Raw genomic sequence first — 19,850 nt, 5'->3', positions numbered from 1 at the left:
CCTTATCCCTGAGTGGCTTCCGGGCCTTGATAAGTGGTGATCACTGTGTAAAAAAAAAGGAAATAGAGTTTATATTGGATTACTTTGAACCATATTCCAATTACGCGATTCCTTTGGATTTTACTGGTGGAAATGGAAACCAATTTTTTGGGATTTTACCGTAATTGGATATTTTACCCTTCGCCAGACTACCATTCACGTGAATCAAATTATTACATAATAAAATTAATACATAAATAAAAGTATGTAATAATCAAATTATTACATAATATTTTAATAAAATCTGTGAATTAATTTTAGATAATAATTAAAAAAAGAAACAGAAAAGAAACAATAAACATTCCAATTTAAATAGTTAAAATATTTTTCAATTACTTACGAATAGTAAAATGATAAAATAAAATCAATAAAAACCCCAAAGAGTAAATGGTTAGGTCATAAGTAATAAATTATGGTTCATTGCCATCACAAAACTTTAACAATTTCATTAATATCGATGTTCTTATTTTTATTACCAATGAGTCAGCATCAATCAAGACCCAATTTAAAATGTGTTACTCATGCATCTTTTGACCCGGATTTTCGTTGACTTGGGCCAAACTGGCAGCTGAGGAGAATCGCTGTAATAAGCCGAGCGCTAATCAAGTATTAAAACACTTGAAAAAAAAAACAGTAGATTTTTTTTTATATTTTTGTAAAAGAAAAAGGGTATTGAAGTAATTTGGAGTGGGTGTAAAGGTAGAGGTATTTTTTTCAAATCCTTTAGTTGGGCGTTTTATTACCCAATGAGAATTGGAATTCGGAAATGGAAGCAAACGGCATTCTGACTTCACCAGAAAACGAAAATTTTTCATTTTATATTCACGCACAAAAATGGCAGATGCTGCAAACTCCAAGATATGCATGAACAAAGGTTAATTTATTGCCAAGAGAAAAATCTAATATCCTAAGAATGCGTACCGGAATATTTCTTGCCAGGGCTAAAATGGAAATATCAAGATGTTGTAAATATATTTATTTGTGAGCACAGGAAATGGCCACGACGAAAGATCTAAAGAAAAAAATGATGTATCGGTATAAACTTTCACAAAAATCATTTCTACATTTTTGCTAAAAATTTTTGAAAGTTTAAACTAATGATCTCAATATATAATGTTTTTCTGAACCAAAGTACCGTAGGTTTTCAACAACCAATGGCGCATACAAATTCAATAAATCAACCCTGATAGCCACTATCTTATGTAGCTTACCACCACCATTTCTGTCACATTCACTCGTGATAATAAAATGCTACATTACATCCGATGAGCAACACCATCATAATCGCCACATCTACAGAGGAAGAAGTTCCTATTTTTCTCTCTTAATGTGTAGTGCCCCCACGGCTTCTATATGTGTCTACGATATTGTGTTGCACCGTCGTTAACTGGTTTTATATACATTCATACAACATACTCTTTACATTTTTTGATTCACAAATAATAAAGTCTTCCCTCCTTATTCCGTTCATTGTGATTGGTTGAATTCTTATATTCAGGATTAACGGTATCCACACCATAAAAAACGCTAACCTACCATTCAAATATGGCGTCGCAACGATGCCTATTTTTCTCGTTCTGATTACATTTCTGCGCTTCATTTTCCTTAGATTATGCCGACAAAACGCTCCGGACCTTAAATACACGAAATAAAATAGATTATTTTTTTACCGTTTTTACGTGAATTTCCCTAATTACAGATTCTGCTACACTACGAAATTTTGTAGATTACGAACACACGCACACAGAAATACGTCGGCGGCAGGGAAGTAGATTTCTTTAGCGCGTCATTATATGTAGAAAACTACTTGTCTCCACAGAATTTAATCGAGATTTTGGTAATCAGCGTCTTCAGAAACCTATAAAAGTCATCAATTTAAAGAAATTTGAGGTGGTGGACCTATTGTAAAAAGAAAAACTTAATAAAACATTTTAAAAAATAGTAGGAAAAAAGTAAATACTCAAAAATAGTAAAAATTATGAATTGATTATGGTAGGTTGTTTTCATAGTTGTTTTAGTTAATTATTTCCATACGCTTGATATAATCTGATTTTTTTTTTTCGCAGGGTGTCGCCAAGCGCCGAACAAGACTCAGAGAGAAACAGGATGTAAACTGCAGTAGCTATATATATATATATATATATATATATATATATATATATATATGAAATTGTCTGTCTGTGCGTGTGTGTCTGTCTTTCTGTTTACATTTCCCTACATAATATATCTGTCAATTTTCAGTCTACAGACTCGAAATTTGATATACAGGGCACTTAGATTTGGAAAAATCTTTGTAATCGGTTTTCAGCCAGAAATTTGGCTGTTAAGGGATCAAAGTTCAACGATTTTACCTTTGAGAACTCTACCAAACTCCTCCGACAATTTTGGGTCTAAACACTTGAAATTTTAGATATAGATTCTAGTCACTGCACTACTGCAAACAATATAACTTAATAACTTGATTTGAGCCCAAAACAATAAATGTTAAGGGGTCATGATAGGGGTCAAAGTTTAAAAAAATGATCGCTGCGGTCTAAACATTTGAAATTTTACATAAAGGATATTCAGAGATAGGGCAAGCTTTTTAATCGGTTTGGGTCAAAAATTTGAGCTATCAATATATAAAGGTATGTATGTATGGTTTGCATGTCTGCCTAAAACTTTCGATAGATGCGACGGATTTTCACAACATCAGTATCGTTTTTAAGCCCGACTTTTCAAACGACAAATCTCGCAAAATTGGCTAAAAACATTAATTTTTTCACCTTCAACTGGACACTTCTCTACAGGGAGGGGTCGCTTTTTTCGCCGATATTGTCGAAAGTCATCCCCTGTTTTCGATTGTCTAGCCTTAATTTAAACCTACGTCACTTGCGGTTTGTGCGATGGTCGTAATAGCAAAGACGTCACATTTCCCCCATTTTTTTTCCTCTTTCGCGGTACGAGTTCGAGCCTGCCTTCCTACTACCACTTTTTTATTTTTTTGCTCAACATACACCTCCAAACACTCGGACAATGCCGCGCTGAAATGCTAGTATATATCTATATATATATATATATAGAGAGAGAGAGAGAGAGAGACAGACAGACAGACAGACAGACAGTTGAGAAGAATATATATATGCATATATATTCTTCCCAACTCTCTCTCTCTCTCTCTCTCTGTATCTCCCTTCCTCTCTCACTCTCTCTCTCTCTTTCTCTCTTTCTCTTTCTCTCTCTCTCTCTTTCTCTTTCTCTTAAGATATTTTTATATTGAAAAAAATAGTTTGTCACACTAATTCCTTCTTATAAAAAACTTTAATTGTCCTTTTTTGCGGTGGGAGAGGGTCCCATTTAAACAAACTGATCCACAGCAACGCGTGGACGGGTACGGCTAGTAATAAATATTTTTTAAACTTAAGTTATTTTTAAAATTTTTTGTTAATATGTTTTAGTACTAAATGTGTTATTATATTTCTCAGCGTCTTTCATTTCGTTCGGCTTGTTCCGGCGGTTCTTGTCAGCTGCTGGTCAAGCCCGAGCCAACATAACGGAAATCCGGGAGTACCTAAAATTTGATAAGAAGAATATCAGGCAACATTTTTTGTATTAAATTTATTCAATAAACTGTGTTTACGCAGCGCGTTACTTAATGCTATAATAGGTAATATTAATATTTGTGTAAATTGATCATTAACATAGCCCTAGGTAAATTTCATGGTGTTTTCTACACTTACATGTATAATTTACTCTTGGTATTAATACTGATTTTGAAATAATAAACGTCTTTTTGAAAAAGGTTTGTTATACCGAAAGTTTTAGAAAATAGAAAAAATCATTTAATAAATATTTTATAACATTGTCCGGTTTTCTAAATTTTCTAATTAAGCTTGGGAAATAGAGTTTTCAGCGGATGTAATCAAACTCCTATATAAGCAAAAGTAATTTCTTTGGTCGAATCAAAAATTTTCATTACATAATAGAAATTTAATAATAAAAGTATTACGTCATTCAAGTTTTTACATTTGCTGTGACTTTATAAAGGTTGTTTTATAGAAGTGGCGAACACGCAACTAAAATAAATCAGAGAAACCTTCTTTTATTATACAAATATATGGTTTATTCTAAAGATTAATTTTTGGCATCTATAATTTTAATATAATTTAGACTATATACCTCCCGCGACTCGCGCGTACAGGCGTCGAATGTTGTATTCCACGTGGTCTATTGTGTCTGGTTTATCAGCGTAGGCATGGGACCTTAGACATTCCCAAATAAAATAATCTAATAAGGTCAAATCGCACGAACGAGCCGGCCAGTTGATAGGTCCATTTTGTGAAATTATTCGTTCATCGAATTCGTACAATTTGCAATGCTGCTCGGGTGTTAGTGTCTTCATGGCGAATTGCCAAACCAAGCTGAACTAAAAATAACCGATAGTTGGCAAAGCTGCAATTAAAGGGAATAGAGTTGTCAATTTAAAATTCGCCGTCTCTAAAAAATACACCCTGTTCTTTCTGTTTAAACTGTTATAAAATAATTCGATAAATTCAAAGCATGCGTAAGTGCTTTTTGTCACAGTTTTATTTTATGAAACATAGAATGTCAGTAGGTCATTTTTTTGTGTGTGGCTTTCCAATGAGCGTCGGTCGGTCGATCACCATTTTATAGAGGGAGAAGTCACCCTCTATTGTTGTTAGAGGAATAACAATGTCACCAATCTATCTGACCTTCGACAGTTAGTAGACGGTGTTTGAACGACGAAGGGTCACTAATTTATAGAGGACGAATTCACCAATCTCGTACTCACCCTCTATTGTAAAGTAGAGGATTAGAGAGATTTTGTAGATTAATTGCATAGTCCTCTTAGCCAAGAAATGAGTACACGGAATTCGCCGAAATTATATTTCCAACCAAGGTACATTTATTTACAGAATGGATACAAGTGTAATGCTAAACAGTTCAATACTTGCGTGATTGCCTCAGGAGTCTTTTGTGACAGTTCAAATGTTTTTTGCGTGGATGCAAAACAGGTGAGTAGTTTCGACGCGATCTGCATAGTCCGCGGTCAAAAGGATGGAAGAGAGAGAGAGAGAGAGAGAGAGAGAGAGAGAGAGAGAGAGAGAGAGAGAGAGAGAGAGAAATATAAACCGGATACGAAAGTGGAATGTATCGCCCCTTTGTGGCAAAAAATGGCATTGCCAGAATTAAAGGGCAATAATTAAGTTTACCTTAATGTTACCAGTTTTATGTTCGTGGGTTGGCTTATATATGAAACTCGGTTCCCATACAGCCTAAAAGACTTAATCGACATATCGTGTTCAAATATAATAAATTTATTGTGCGCTCACTTACTGAATAAGCTTCTGGTTCGCGTCTTCAATCAGTATCATAAACTATGTGACTTGGAATTAAACATAATCCGGTTTCTAGTCACTGCACTACTGCAAACAAGTCTTATTGCCCCGTGGTAACAATCCGATCGTTGGAAAAGCTGTGAACCAATTGAACTCAGCATTTTACTTTTTTTTGCATGTGGCATTCACCCACTTTGAGTTATTTCGAAATAGTGTGTAGTTCTCTGTAACTGACACACGATATAAAATATAATATCTAACGTGAACTTGGTCAGTGAATAATATTTGGACGACATTTTCACAATGTCAATTCGAAAAGGGTGTAATATATTTATCCTAATAATACTTTGACTTAATTATTCATTCGGGTACAACTTTAAAAAAGGGTGTATATGCTGCATTTATCCCTTCTAAATCTTTTACGGATAAGAACCAACGGGATGGAATGAATATTATCTTCAGATTTGATCATCAGAAACTACTGGCTGTTTGCAGATTTGAAAAGAATGCTTCATGGAAAAAGATATTACCCCGATAAACAAAAATTTACATCCGAAACTGAGATGTATTTGGAGGCAATTGAGCTCTGTCGACAACACTGCATCGTTGAAATCCTAGAGGGAGACTATGTTGATGAATGAATGTTTTTGTTTTATTAGTTACGTGTTAGGACATGGGAAGACTTTCCAGCCTCCTATAGATAGCCGTTTGCCATTGACTTCTTGCTGGCAATGACCTTTGGCCTTCACTGGAATTTGGTGAGCAGTAAGCCTTCCCAAGGCCCTAGTCCATTCGCACTCATCCAGTGAAGGCCTGAATAATCTCTCTCTCTCTCTCTCTCTCTCTCTATATATATATATATATATATATATATATATATATATATATATACATAAAGTAGTAGTGTTCGCGCGCGTGTGTGTGTGGGGGTGTCCTTGTATACAACTCTCCTACAGCCCAAACCACTGGACAAATCATGACCAAACCTGGCATGATGATGATGGTTCCCTGCTTTGGGATAGTGCACACCATTTTTCAAGATCAAGATCAAAGACCACGGTCATAGCCTATGTATATATATACTTTTCTGCAACCCACACCACTGGACCGATAATGACCAAACCCGAAATGATCACGGTCTCTGACTCAGTGATGGTGCACACTATTTTTCAAGGTCAAGGTCAAATGTTAATGTTGGAACTTTGCTAATAATAATAATAATAATAATAATAATATTAATAATATAATAAAAATAATAATAATAATAATAAAAACAAACAACAACAACAACAATAATAATAATAATAATAATAATAATAATAATAATAATAATAATAATCCCACCAAACTAAAATTTAGTGTCGGTATCGACTGGCAACACAACAAATTCTACTATTTGGAGTGTTGCCAAGCGATGCCGATTTTTTGGTGGATATTATTATTATTATTATTATTATTATTATTATTATTATTATTATTATTATTATTATTATTATTATCCGTAGTAGTAGTAGTAGTAGTAGTAGTAGTAGTAGTAGTAGTAGTATTTTATCCTAATCCATCTAAAAACCATATGGATACAAAGTGAATAAATTAACAATTTGTCTTACACTTAATTATTTCGTAATAATTATTTCATTATGTTATTTAATCTCTAATCTTTACCTTCTGATTACGCCAATGTTTGTATTTGTAAAATAGTAAAGAGTATTGATAAGAGAATATAGTTGGATGTTTTGTGTGTATTTATGTGTGTATTTATGTGCGTATTTGTGTGTGTATTTGTGTGTGTATTTATGTGTGCATTTGTGTGTGTATTTGTGTGTGTGTTTATGTGTGTGTATTTGTGTGTACTGTAAAGAAAGAATAAACTTCCGAGTAGACGTTTAAACCTAATTTCATTTGTCAGTGTTACTATATTAATCAATACTTTACTTTTTATGAGAATTCTTATTGAGAAAAAAATGATGAGGGGTGGGAAGAGTAAGATTACTATTGCGACTACAAAAACACGACCAGCTTATTCTACTACAAAATGGACGTACTGTGGAAATTGAAAAAAGCATTTTAGCCGTGTTACATAATGTACTTATCTGTCTCTTATTTTACTGACATCTCATTTCCTAAAACATTGACCGTCCAAAGTCTTGAAGATTTTTTCATTACTTATCTTTCACAATACACTGGCTTCGCAAAATAATTATCTTTCCTTCTATTTATTTAATTTTATAATGCCTTGTCCTCTCTTACTTAAGAGTAATGTTTCGTACTTGCTCGTATGCTTAAAACCAAAATATACCTTTTTCTCTAGACTTGATAATTTATTCTTTTCCTTTGTGCACTTTTTTCTTTCTGTGTTATACGCGCCAAACACCCACAATATTACATGTATACACGATAGTTCACTCTATCTTTACAGATTACTGCAGTCTCGCCATGCTTTTTCACTGCCATCTCTTCGTCTCCACTGTAACTTTGTAGGTGACCATTTAGACCAACTTTAGCTCCGATCATCGGCGAGTGTAGCAAACAAACATAATACTCGTATTATTTGGATTCATCGGACTACAGTTCTCATCTTAAGTGTGATTTTAACAACGTTTCGGTCTATGTAACTTCCGACCTTCTTCACGCGTGTCTTGCTGAACTCGGGAATGTTTCTGTCGAACTCGAGAATTTGGACGGAATTTCCCGAGTTCGACAAGATACTCATGAAGAAGGTCGGAGGTTACATCGACTGAAACGTTGTGAAAATCACACTCAACATGAGAACAGTAGTCTAATGATTCTAAATAATACGAATAATCGATCCCACTCAAAATTTCAGAAACATCAAACACTGTTTCACTGAACACACACATACATCCATGTATGTGTGTGTGCGTGAGCCAAAGTAGCTAGTAATACTAAATGTCGATAGAGTTTCCAATATTTCTTTGAATAATTATATTTTTCAGGAAAACTTCCAGTTCTATGACGATTCTTTAATAATTCGGAATTTCTGTAAATAGAGGATGGTTCAGATAAACCCATAACATACCACGAAGAGCAGACTAATTTGAGAGGATAATCGGCTTTACGCCAGCATTTTGTTAGTATTTTAGTTAGTATTTCTAGACCATAAACCTCCAATCTAAAAAATGATAATCTTGTTTAATCCACCATTTGGCAATTATACATAAACGAACATCGTGATAAGGTTCTTCCTCGCTATTTTCTGATATTAACTTCCTCATATATTGTTTTATTCACGCATTTTGTGAAGATTCGTCAGGCTTAAGTAAAAGCCTGACGAATCCCCACTGGAATAAAACGCGGAATATTCTATGTAGTTTAATTTCCATATATATTTTCATAACTTACTATATATATATATATATATATATATATATATATATATATATACATATATATATACATACATATATATATATGTATATATATATATATATATATATATATATATATATATATATATATATATGAGCAAACAGCTAATAAAATATGTTAAAAAACACTTTGAAATGAGTTAAAAACATATTTAATCTGAAAAGGAAACACTAGATAAATGGATAGTCCTTAATTCGCGGAGTTTCGAAGAAATGCCCTCCTTCTCATCAGAGGGTAGGAATTAGCAAAATACGGGATCGGATTTTGCATGCAGAAGTATTTGATGAAACAACAAGTAAATCAAAGATCTTACTTGAAAACAAAATAAGTTAAGCAGAGGGAATATGGTAAAGAAAAAGGTGATTAGACATGAATGGATAGTCTAGTGGAAGATAAAAAATCCAGTGACGGTAATATCCAAATGTAAAACTTCAAGAAAGTTAAAAGAATTTCCATTTGTACAAGTAAAATCCAAAGACATCCCGTAATTGGAAGAAGATGGTCCATAATAATCCAAAGGCAGAAATCCATGGAATAATTCACAAACATGTGTACAAGGAAAAAAAATAATATTAATAAAAGAAAAATAAGATGTGCTTTTCACTCTACTTCCGAGACATAACTATATATATATATATATATATATATATATATATATATATATATATATATATATATATATATATACATATATATATGCACATATATATGTGTGTATGTATATATATATATATATATATATATATATGTAACAAGTTGTTAATAAAACATGTTAAAAAACACTTTGAATAAGAGTTAATATTTTTAATTTTAAAAATGAAACACTAAATAAGTGGATAGTCCTTAATCCGCGGAGTTTCGAAGAAATACTTTCGTTCTCATCAGAGGGTAGGATTTAGCAAAATGCGGGATCGGATTTTGCTTGCAAAAGTATTTAATGAAAAGTAAGTAATATATCTTAGTTGCTAACAAATAGTGAAGCAGAGGGAATAGGGTGAAGAAAAAAGTGATTTCACGTGAATGGATAGTCTGGTGACGGGTAAAATATCCAATAACGGTAAAATCCAAAAATCCAGAATCCAAAAAAATTAGTTAAATTTCCATTTTCACAAGTAAAATCCAAGGGAATCGCGTAATTGGAAGATGGTCCAAAGTAATCCCAAAGACAGAAATCTGTGGAATAATTCACAAATGATTACAAGGAAAAGGGAATAAAATTCAAATAATACTATTAAAAGAAAGATAAGATATGCGTAGAAAAAAGAAATGGAAAAAATTTAAATTATCACTTGTAAACAAATGTTTTAACATCTATAGGCATTTCGTGTTTCTTAGTTTTGTTAGTGTGGATGACATAACTCTATTGTCTGACGGACTATTCGAACCCCAGATCCAAGTATTATTGCGTTTTACGTAGCCGTTTGTATTGTATTTTTTTATTATTTGTAAATAAAAGTAATGAGATCTAGGTAGTGTCTTAATATACAATGGAGTTAAAAAAATATTTGTATACATGAAAAATTGTATTTTAATGTACGTAAAAGCCTTAACTGAAATAAAATTCGATACAATTTATGTCTAAAGATACATACTACTAAGAAATAATAATAATAATAATAATAATAATAATAATAATAATAATAAACTTGATTACTTTATATTCTCACAGAAATTAATGCATTATTTTCATAGGCGAAAAAAGTATTCGTACGAAACAACAAAATATATTTACATAATCTTATATCTTGTGGAATATTATTTATTGAGTTCAATAGCTTCCAGTCTATTCCATGTACGCCTCAACTAAGATTTGCACACATAGACTGGTATTTATCCCATTCGTCTTGGCAGATTTATCCGGCATAAGTCATGTACAAACAGACAAAAGTATATAAAAGCTAGAAATGATTGTAAGAAAGAAATAGTGACAGCTAAGTTAGAATATACTGAAACCACCAGAAAACGCATTGAAACGCAGAAATTAGGAACTCGTAAATTCTGTAAAATCTACAACAGTGTAGTAAATTATGGGCAATACACAATTCCCCCACTATCCAACAATCGTGAGGTTGTTTGCACGGCAACCGAGAAAGCTAAGCTTGCCTGTCAGTTTTCCTCAAACTTTACCTTGGACCCAGCAAACCATTCCATCCCTGATTTTTATGTGCAGACAGAAGCCAAAATAGATGATTTCAAAATCACCCTTCCCAAGTATATATAATCGTAAAAATCCTAGACACCTTAAAAGCATGTGGACCTGATCTCATTCCGGTTGTACTATTAAAAAATGTTCAGCTGGGGTTGCTCCAGTTCTCTCCAAACTCTTCAACAAATGCCTTAACGAATCTTGCTTTTCTGACTGCAGGAAAACTGCTTCTGTTGTACCAGTTTACAAGAATTCTGGTGAAAGAACTGAGCCATTAAATTATCGCCCCATTAGCCTCCTCCCTCTTTTCGCCAAAATATTTGAGTCCATAATTAATCAAGCTCTGGTCCATCACCTTACAGATGCTAAACTTCTGTCCGACCATCAATATGGATTTAGACAAGCCCGTTCTACTGCAGATATTCTAACTTTAATCTCTGAATGCACTGGATAAGGTAGAGAAAGGAAGGGTAGTAGCCCTAGATATATCCATGGCTTTTGACAGGGTATAGCACGATGGTCTTCTCATGAAAATCAGATCCTATGGTATTACTGGACGAATACTTACCATAATTAAATCCTTCTTAAATAAGAGAAGAATCCAGGGTTTCCTCGATGGTCGCACGTCCAAAAAGTATGATATAAATGCGGGTGTACCTCGGGAATCGATTCTTGGACCTTTATTATTTCTGATATTCATAAATGACCTGCCTGATAAAATAGTCTCTGAAATGGGTGTATTTGCTCACGACACCACGCTTTATAGCAGGCACAAGGGAAAAATAAATGAACACATATCCAAAGCAACGGTGGAAACCCTAAAGGAATATCTCAAGTCTGTAGTGGAATGGGGTCAAACATTGATGGTAACGACTAAGCTCGTTTCCTTTAATGATTACAAGAAACCGTCTCAACAACCAATAGGTATGGCTAAAGATACATTATGTGAAAGTAATTCTTTCAAACTCCTCTGCTTAACGTTCACAGGGAACATGCGTTAAAACAGATACATCGAGAGCATTTCCAGGGCTGCTGCGAAGAAGGTGGACACTCTCTACCGTACTAGAAAATTACTTACGCCTGAAAGTATTCCGTACCTCTACCAAGCTACTATTCGCCCATGTATAAAGTACTGTTGTCCCATTTTGTTTGATGCATCTGACACTAGTCTCTCACTCCTGGACAAGAGAGTCGCCAACCTGATAGGTCTTGAACTCTCATCTAAGCTTTAACCTCTATTCCACTCGACGAAATGTTGCATCCCTCTGCCAGTTCTACAAGTATTTTAATAGCGGATGCTCCGACGGACTAGAAGCCCCTGTACTCCCTTGATATAAATACCCCCGAAAAATCCGACAATCAGCAAAATCCCACCCTACACAGTAGAGATCGCAGGAGGTAAAAAGGCCTTCTACTCTAATAGTTTCTTCCCCAGAACTGCTAGATTTTGGAATTCTCTTCCAGATTCCTGTATCCACAATTGTACTTACATGCAGAAGTTCAAGTGTAATGTAAAAATACATCTTGTTGCTCAACTCCCTACATTGTATCCCTGCAACTTATGTCCCTGATAGTAGCCTCCTACATCAAAGTGGCACTGTGTCTTGTTTGGAGTGAAAATGCAATTAATAATATATCTTCAAATCCTTGATAATTTTGCTGCTCTTTTTAAAATTAGAATTTTTAAATATCGAGATAAATTCTCGATTGGGTCTAAGTTCGGGGACTTACTTGGCCATTGCAAAACATTTACGTTATTTTTAGCGAACCATTTCTTTGTAGATCTAGCGATGTGCTTAGAATCATTATCCTATTTAAAAATCCATCAAGAGGTAGCCGAAGCTTGCCAACAAAAATCATTAAATTGTTTTGCAGAATTTTCTGGTAGCTTTCGGCGTTCATCTTACTATTCATTATTGATATTACACCAACACCTTTTGCAGAAAAACAGTCCCATAACATGATGCTGCCACCACCAAACTTTACAGTTGACACCGTATTCTTTTGTAAGTAGGCTTCACTGTTTTTCCTCCACACATGATTTCGATAATTATGACCAAACAACTCTATTTTTGTTTCATCTGTCCATAGTATCTTTTCCTAAAACATACATTCTTTATCCTTATGCTTAGTAGCGAATTTTAAACTAGCATCTGTGTGTCGTTTCAAGAGGGTTTGGAGTCTTCCTTAGGGTGGAGTCTTCCTTAAGGTGAAGTTTTCCTTAGGATGGTGTCTTCCTTAGGGTTGGAGTCTTCCTTAGGGTTGGAGTCTTCCTTAGGGTGAAGTCTTCCTTAGGGTGAAGTCTTCCTTAAGGTTGGAGTCTTCCTTAGGGTTGGAGTCTTCCTTAGGGTGAAGTCTTCCTTAGGGTTTGAGTCTTCCTTAGGGTTGGAGTCTTCCTTAGAGTGAAGTCTTCCTTAGGGTGAAGTCTTCCTTAGAGTTGGAGTCTTCCTTAGGGTTGGAGTCTTCCTTATGGTGGATTCTTCCTTAGGGTTGGAGTCTTCCTTAGGGTTACAGTCTTCCTTAGGGTGAAGTCTTCCTTATGGTTGGAGTCTTCCTAAGGGTTGTAGTCTTCCTTAGGGTGGATTCTTCCTTAAGGTGAAGTCTTCCTTAGGGTGGATTCTTCCTTAGGGTGAAGTCTTCCTTAGGGTGAAGTCTTCCTTAGGGTTGGAGTCTTCCTTAGGGTGAAGTCTTCCTTAGGGTGAAGTCTTCCTTAGGGTTGGAGTCTTCCTTAGGGTTGGAGTCTTCCTTAGGGTGAAGTCTTCCTTAGGGTGAAGTCTTCCTTAAGGTTGGAGTCTTCCTTAGGGTTGGAGTCTTCCTTAGGGTGAAGTCTTCCTTAGGGTTCGAGTCTTCCTTAGGGTTGGAGTCTTCCTTAGAGTGAAGTCTTCCTTAGGGTGAAGTCTTCCTTAGAGTTGGAGTCTTCCTTAGGGTTGGAGTCTTCCTTATGGTGGATTCTTCCTTAGGGTTGGAGTCTTCCTTAGGGTTACAGTCTTCCTTAGGGTGAAGTCTTCCTTATGGTTGGAGTCTTCCTAAGGGTTGTAGTCTTCCTTAGGGTGGATTCTTCCTTAAGGTGAAGTCTTCCTTAGGGTGGATTCTTCCTTAGGGTGAAGTCTTCCTTAGGGTGAAGTCTTCCTTAGGGTTGGAGTCTTCCTTAGGGTGAAGTCTTCCTTAGGGTGAAGTCTTCCTTAGAGTTGGAGTCTTCCTTAGGGTTGGAGTCTTCCTTAGGGTGGATTCTTCCTTAGGGTGAAGTCTTCCTTAGGGTGAAGTCTTCCTTAGAGTTGGAGTCTTCCATAGGGTTGGAGTCTTCCTTATGGTGGATTCTTCCTTAGGGTTGGAGTCTTCCTTAGGGTTGGAGTCTTCCTTAGGGTAAAGTCTTCCTTAGAGTTGGAGTCTTCCATAGGGTTGGAGTCTTCCTTATGGTGGATTCTTCCTTAGGGTTGGAGTCTTCCTTAGGGTTGGAGTTTTCCCTAAAGGTTGAGGTTTTCCTTAAGGTTGGAGTCTGCCTTAGGGTTGGAGTCTTCCTTAGGGTGGATTCTTCCTTAGGGTGAAGTCTTCCTTAGGGTGGAGTCTTCCTTACGGTGAAGTCTTCCTTAGGGTGTGAGTCTTCCTTAGGGTTGGAGTCTTCCTTAGGGTGAAGTCTTCCTTAGGGTTGGAGTCTTCCTTGGGGTTGGAGTCTTCCTTAGGGTGGATTCATCCTTAGGGTTGGAGTCTTCCTTAAGGTTGGAGTCTTCCTTAGGGTTGGAGTCTTCCTTAGGGTGAAGTCTTCCTTAGAGTTTGAGTCTTCCTTAGGGTTGGAGTCTTCCTTGGGGTGGATTCTTCCTTAGGGTGAAGTCTTCCTTAGGGTGAAGTCTTCCTTAGGCTGAAGTCTTCCTTAGAGTTGGAGTCTTCCATAGGGTTGGAGTCTTCCTTATGGTGGATTCTTCCTTAGGGTGGGAGTCTTCCTTAGGGTTGGAGTTTTCCTTAGGGTGAAGTTTTCCTTAGGGTTGGAGTCTTCCATAGGGTTGGAGTCTTCCTTAGGGTAGATTCTTCCTTAGGGTGAAGTCTTCCTTAGGGTGAAGTCTTCCTTAACGTTGGAGTCTTCCTTAGGGTTGGAGTCTTCCTTAGGGTGAAGTCTTCCTTAGGGTGTGAGTCTTCCTTAGGGTTTGAGTCTTCCTTAGGGTTGGAGTCTTCCTTAAGGTTGGAGTCTTCCTTAGGGTGAAGTCTTTCTTAGAGTTGGAGTCTTCCATAGGGTTGGAGTCTTCCTTATGGTGGATTCTTCCTTAGGGTTGGAGTCTTCCTTATGGTTGGAGTCTTCCTTAGGGTGAAGTCTTCCTTAGGGTGAAGTCTTCCTTAGGGTGAAGTCTTCCTTAGAGTTTGAGTCTTCCTTAGGGTTGGAGTCTTCCTTGGGGTGAAGTCTTCCTTAGGGTGAAGTCTTCCTTAGAGTTGGAGTCTTCCATAGGGTTGGAGTCTTCCTTATGGTGGATTCTTCCTTAGGGTTGGAGTCTTCCTTAGGGATGGAGTCTTCCTTAGGGTGAAGTCTTCCTTAGAGTTGGAGTCTTCCATAGGGTTGGAGTCTTCCTTATGGTGGATTCTTCCTTAGGGTTGGAGTCTTCCTTAGGGATGAAGTCTTCCTTAGGGTGAAGTCTTCCTTAGAGTTGGAGTCTTCCTTAGGGTTGGAGTCTTCCTTAGGGTGGATTCTTCCTTAGGGTGAAGTCTTCCTTAGGGTGGATTCTTCCTTAGGGTGAAGTCTTCCTTAGTGTGAAGTCTTCCTTAGGGTTCGAGTCTTCCTTAGCGTGAAGTCTTCCTTAGAGTTGGAGTCTTCCTTAGGGTTGGAGTCTTCCTTAGGGTGAAGTCTTCCTTAGGGTGAAGTCTTCCTAAGGGTGAAGTCTTCCTTAGAGTTAGAGTCTTCCATAGGGTTGGAGTCTTCCTTATGTTGGATTCTTCCTTAGGGTTGGAGTCTTCCTTAGGGTTTGAGTCTTCCTTAGGGTGAAGTCTTCCTTAGAGTTGGAGTCTTCCATAGGGTTGGAGTCTTCCTTATGGTGGATTCTTCCTTAGGGTTGGAGTCTTCCTTAGGGATGAAGTCTTCCTTAGGGTGAAGTCTTCCTTAGAGTTGGAGTCTTCCTTAGGGTTGGAGTCTTCCTTAGGGTGGATTCTTCCTTAGGGTGAAGTCTTCCTTAGGGTGGATTCTTCCTTAGGGTGAAGTCTTCCTTAGTGTGAAGTCTTCCTTAGGGTTCGAGTCTTCCTTAGCGTGAAGTCTTCCTTAGAGTTGGAGTCTTCCTTAGGGTTGGAGTCTTCCTTAGGGTGAAGTCTTCCTTAGGGTGAAGTCTTCCTAAGGGTGAAGTCTTCCTTAGAGTTAGAGTCTTCCATAGGGTTGGAGTCTTCCTTATGCTGGATTCTTCCTTAGGGTTGGAGTCTTCCTTAGGGTTGGAGTCTTCCTTAGGGTGAAGTCTTCCTTAGAGTTGGAGTCTTCCATAGGGTTGGAGTCTTCCTTATGGTGGATTCTTCCTTAGGGTTGGAGTCTTCCTTAGGGTTGGAGTCTTCCTTAGGGTGAAGTCTTCCTTAGGGTTGGAGTCTTCCTTAGAGTTGGAGTCTTCCTTAGGGTGGATTCTTCCTTAGGGTGAAGTCTTCCTTAGGGTGAAGTCTTCCTTAAGGTTGGAGTCTTCCTTAGGGTTGGAGTCTTCCTTATGGTTGATTCTTCCTTAGGGTTGGAGTCTTCCTTAGGGTTGGAGTTTTCCTTAAAGGTTGAGGTTTTCCTTAAGGTTGGAGTCTGCCTTAGGGTTGGAGTCTTCCTTAGGGTGGATTCTTCCTTAGGGTGAAGTCTTCCTTAGGGTGGAGTCTTCCTTAGGATGGTGTCTTCCTTGGGGTTGGAGTCTTCCTTAGGGTGGATTCTTCCTTAGGGTGAAGTCTTCCTTAGGGTAGAGTCTTCCTTAGGGTTGGAGTCTTTCTTAGGGTGAAGTCTTCCTTAGGATGGTGTCTCCCTTAGGGTTTGAGTCTTCCTTAGGGTGGATTCTTTCTTAGGGTGAAGTCTTCCTTAGGGTGGACTCTTCCTTAGGGTGAAGTCTTCCTTAGGGTGCGTAATTTTAGACTGTTCTTGTTTGGTTCATTACTTATTGTACGTTTGGTTATTTTAATCTCAGATGCAATCAGATGTTCCTGCAGCTATTCATGTGTAATATGTGGATATTGTTTGATCTGGCGTAGTAATATTCTTTGCTGATCTTGGATAAATCTTCCTCATAGCAGCTGTTCGTCTTTCGTTTTTAACGCTGTTTCGCGTCTTAAATCGTGCAATGAACGTAGCAATGACTAAAAAGGAATATTCAGGTTGCTAGAAATCTTTTTGTAACTGTTCCCATCATTTCAAAGTTTTTTAGTCAGTTTTTTGGTGGGGGGGTGAAATAGTCAATTCTTTACCTTTAGAGGTTATTAGAACCTTCTCGTAAGACTAGCAATTTCAGAATGCTCGGATAGTGGCTAATAGCGTCCATATCGTAACTGATAACATCTCTTGAACATTCTAGAATATACTACCCTAAAAAAATTCGTTAAAATTGATTCATACGGATACTTTTTCTCCACTTAAAATGAAAATAATGCGTTAATTTCTGTTAGAACAGGAAGTAATTAAGTTTATTATTATTTTTAGTAGTATGTATCTTTATAGAAAAAATGTATCGAATTTTATTTCAGTTAAAGGGTTTTACAAACATTAAAATACAATTGTTCCTGTGTACGAATATTTCTTTCACCACACTGTATATATATATATATATATATATATATATATATATATATATATATATATATATATATATATATATATATATATAGGAAATTTATTACTGTGAGTCCAGAATGAGTTTACAAATTTTTTCAACTAGAGGAAAATCCTCAAAGAGAGGAAAAATCCAACTAGCATCATCAGAATTCATAGATGGACTCTATATATATATATGTATATATATATACTTTACTTCGTAAAATTATATATACATTTCTATTAGTAAAATGAGGTTGAATGACAATAACCTTGATTATAGAGCGAACACTACATTAGTATAGATTAAACGCGTTTTTTCTTAACCTTTGAAGTCTTCTAACGAACCTGGTTTTAAATTAACAACGGAAGCTAGATATTTCAGTCCGTTCAATTTTTTCTGGTAAAGTATCATATTTATATTAGAAAACATAGTTTTTCAAACAAATCGCCTAATCAGGTACAAAGAATACAATTAATACAAAGGCTTTTTTCAGAATAATTCAATAAATTCAAAAACAATAATAAAATATGAAGTTTTAAGAACATTTTTTTACGTTTGTCTAATCAAGCAATAAACATAACTCGAACAATATGTATTCAGTTAAAATGTACTAGCTTCAGAAATATTAAGATTCGTGTCCAGGACTTTTTACTTTCATTTTTGTTTCGCTTTTATTTGTAAACTATGTATTTTGTTCGTTTATTTTGTTTAGGTTTTGTGTTTTTGTCGTTGTGGGGGGGGGGGTGCTCTCCAACGTCATGTAAAAAAAAAACAGAAAAAAAATCACGAAAATTTTCAAGTCAATTGCAGTTAATGAAACAAAACTTAAGAAATTTTCATGCGGGGTTTGAACCTACAGACCACGTCATGCAAAAAAAAAACATGCTATCAACTAACCCACAGTAGAATTTTGCTGTTCTATTATTGTTGCTAAGCGACGACATAGAAAAATGGCTTTACCGATGATAGATAAATGAAAATAACGGTTTCGATTATCAGTAAGTATCGGAGGTATTCTGAGACAAAACCTAAGATCACTAAAGTTCTCTAAATTTTCAAGAAAATATGTCAGCCGTTTGGGAGTCTATAAGGAACTAACTCAAACACACGCACACAGATAAAGATGCATTTATATAATTGTAGACATTATGTCCACGAATGGCTAAATTAAATTCCATGAACACAACCGTTTGAATCACTTTTTATCCGTACTAAAGTTTAAACCAAGATATAATTAACCTTAAATCTAAATCCTTATTCCAATTTTAATCCAAATCCATTACCCATTTTTGATTCTAGAAAATATCTTAAATCTAAACAATAGAATATTGCGTAATAACTATTAATCAGATTTAATGCTAATATAATCTATTTCAAGTTTCAAATGGGGATGTGAGCCTATATAATTCCCCATAAACCTTTTAAAATGTTTGGGGATTTTTATTGATTGATGTCTAATAGCTAGTGTTTACATTTCACGGGAAATTGAAGGTATCTAAATTTTGATGAACTGCTTCTACTCCCTTTCTCCGTTTACCTAGCATTAAATTAAACTAAATATAGCCCACATTATCACTTCTTACGCTTAGTAGTTGTGTCCAAAAATTCATAATGAACGATTAATTTGGGAGGCAGCGAATCCTCCAAAATCGGTCTTCTTTGCTTGTATATTAATATAATTGTTATCCAATTTTAAACAAAATCTATTGCACAATTTTGATCCTAGAAAATATCTGAAATTTAAGCTTTACAACCTTAAGCTTTCGACTTAATACTTGTATTATTTGGATTGTTTGAACTATTTGTTCATTGTTGTTGTTTCACGCTGCTTCAATCAACTCATTCTCTGGCCTTCTTCATGTAATTAATCGCGACTGGATAGGAATGCTGAGTCTTGTAACTGTGTCCACAGTAATTACTGCCTTCCATAGTTGTTTCATCACATATTGGCCAGCTAATCCTTTTGCCTGTTTGGGTATGATTGAAAAAGCTATACAGACAATGCTCACCTGAAGCCGTAGAGACTCAACGCCTTTATCCACCGTGCCACGGGCCCAGAAGAGGATTAGTTGGTCGAAACGTGGTGAGACACAAACTATGGAAGGCAGTAATTGCTGGGGATAAGTTACAAAAGTCAGCATCCCTATCCCGTCGTGGTTAATCACCTGAAGAAGGTCAGAGGATGAGTTGGCTGAAACG

The sequence above is a fragment of the Euprymna scolopes genome, chromosome 1, assembly GCF_053919585.1.
Source record: "Euprymna scolopes isolate OS-2025 chromosome 1, ASM5391958v1, whole genome shotgun sequence".
Lineage (NCBI taxonomy): Eukaryota > Metazoa > Mollusca > Cephalopoda > Sepiida > Sepiolidae > Euprymna > Euprymna scolopes.
The sequence above is the reverse complement of the archived record's forward strand: the minus strand, read 5'-3'. Positions refer to the sequence as shown.